Here is a 2400-nt window from a genome sequence, read left to right as displayed (position 1 = left end):
TTTTTTTTTTTTTTTTTTTTTTTTTTTTTTTTTTTTTTTTTTTTTTTTTTGAGAGAGAGTCTCGCTCTGTCGCCCAGGCTGGAGTACAGTGGAGAGATCTCGGCTCACTGCAAGCTCTGCCTCCCGGGTTCACGCCATTCTCCTGCCTCAGCCTCCCCAATAGCTGGGACTACAGGTGCCCGCCACCACGCCCAACTAATTTTTTGTATATTTAGTAGAGACGGGGTTTCACCATGTTAGCCAGGATGCTCTCAATCTGACCTTGTGATTCGCCTGCCTCAGCCTCCCAAAGTGCTGGAATTACAGGCGTGAGCCACTGTGCCCAGCCTATTTTATTCTTTTGAGATGGAGTCTCACTCTGTTGCCCAGACTGGAGTGCAGTAAAACAATCTCGGCTCACTGCAATCTCCACCTTCCAGGTTTAAGCAAGTCTCCCACCTCAGCCTCCTGAGTAGCTGGGACCACAGGCATGTGCCACCATGCCCAGCTAATTTTTGTTTGTTTGTTTGTTTTTTAGACAGTCTCGCTGTGTCGCCAGGCTGCAGTACAGTGATATGATCTCTGCTCACTGCAACCTCCACCTCCTGGGTTCAAGCGATTCTCCTGCCTTAGCTTCCTGAGTAGCTGTGATTACAGGTGTCTGCCGCCACACCCTGCTAATTTTTTGTATTTTTAGTAGAGACATGATTTTGCCATGTTGCCCAGGCTGGTTTCGAACTCCCAAGCTCAGGCACTCCACCCGCCTCGGCCTCCCAGAGTGCTGGGATTACAGGCGTGAGCCACTGCACCCGGCAATTTTTGTATTTTTAATAGAGATGATCTTTTACCATGTTGGCCAGGCTAATCTTGAACTCCTGATCTCAGGTGGTCCGCCTGCCTCGGCCTCCCAAAGTGCTGGGATTACAGGTGTGAGCCACTGCACCCAGCCTTAGGTGTTATATTGGTTGCAGAAATGAGGAAACCGAGGGCTGAAAACATGAATTAGCCAAGCTGAGGTTCAAACCGAGGCCTTACTGACTCTAGGGCCTGAGCTTTAACCATCTCTATGATGATGGCTGGCTGTCAGAGTCAATGGGAAAAATTCAAGTGAAAAACTCTCCTGAGAGCCAGGAGAGACACAAGGGTTAACAGTCTTGCGGAGTCCTTGTTTAATGTACTTAAACAGCAGATTCCTTCCAGAAGCCACATGGCTGCTTGTAACAGTTGAGAAATCCATTAGCCAGTTATTAATGACAAGATCTAAACCCTTCCAAGGGAGAGAGCCAATAAATGCTTTTAATACCCTCTTTTCTGAGGTAATGGCAGCAGAGCCTCTCTCAGCCACGGGTTCTGTGCACGGAATGATGGTGTGGTCCTTCAAAAACCCGCAGAAGCGATTTCATCCCCACACTGGGACTCCCTAGAGACACCCCAAATCACACCCTCATCAAACACAGGAAAATCAGTTCTCTCTCCCTTCCACCATGACAGTTCTAGCCTCCCACCAGGAGGCAGTTCTGTTGACAGTAACACAGCCCAGTTCAGACCCCTGTCCCTGCAGGTGGCAGGTCCCCTCCCCTCACTGCAGCCCCTAGTGACATCTGATCTCAGCAGCCATCTGACACTGCACCCCGAAACCTCAGCTATTGGAAAGGTCATTCCCCTATTCCTGGCTTGTCCAAGTTTCTGATTGAACTGTACAACTGTGACTGTCACTACCTCTGCCTCTGGCCTCAAGGAGCCAGTCTTCTGTCACACAGCCATCCTGGGCCACTTCAGCCATTTGGCCTGACTCCAGCCCATGCCTAAGGCAGCTGCAGGTCATCCCTGTCCCAGGGGAGGACAGCAGTGCACTGGATAGACCAGTTCTCCCTTCTTGCCTCTAAGTACATGCTGTTCCTATTCCCCAAGAGACAGACCTTGTTTCCTTCAGGAGCTGAGAAGCCCTCTTCTTTCTTTGCCTAAAGAAGGCAAATGATACGCTTAGATTCATCCATTCATTCAGCATTCATTTATATCTCAGACGCCTGCTGAGCATGAGTCCTGTGCTAGCTCAGTGGAGAATATGGGATGAGCTGCCCCCGCCCTGGCAGACCCAGAGAGAGGCTGATGCTCGTGGCACTGGGAGGCAGAGGGCTCAAGGGGGATCGCAGGCAGGACTGTACATCCCAGCTCCAGTCTCATCACTTGCCTCTCTGTCTATGCCTCCATTTCCTTTTTTTTTTCTTCTGAGACCAAGTCTCGCTCTGTCGCCCAATTGCTTGGGTTCAAGCAATTCTCCTGTCTCGCCCTCCCGAGTAGCTGAGACTACAGGCACAGGCCACCACACCCGGCTGATTTTTTTTTATTTTTAGTAGAGACGGGGTTTCACCATCTTAGCCAGGATGGTCTCGATCTACTGACCTCGTGATCTGCCCGCCT

General features: G+C 50.3%; 1 protein-coding gene across 1 annotated transcript in view; it reads left to right on the top strand.

The window, feature by feature from the left end:
• ALDOA (aldolase A, fructose-bisphosphate) overlaps window positions 1-2400 on the top strand; it is an 18072-nt gene that overhangs the window by 6579 nt on the left and 9093 nt on the right.

Source organism: Colobus angolensis, unplaced genomic scaffold, assembly GCF_000951035.1.
Source record: "Colobus angolensis palliatus isolate OR3802 unplaced genomic scaffold, Cang.pa_1.0 Scaffold128, whole genome shotgun sequence".
NCBI classification, from domain to species: Eukaryota; Metazoa; Chordata; class Mammalia; order Primates; family Cercopithecidae; genus Colobus; species Colobus angolensis.
This window is presented reverse-complemented; position numbering and strand designations above follow the sequence as displayed.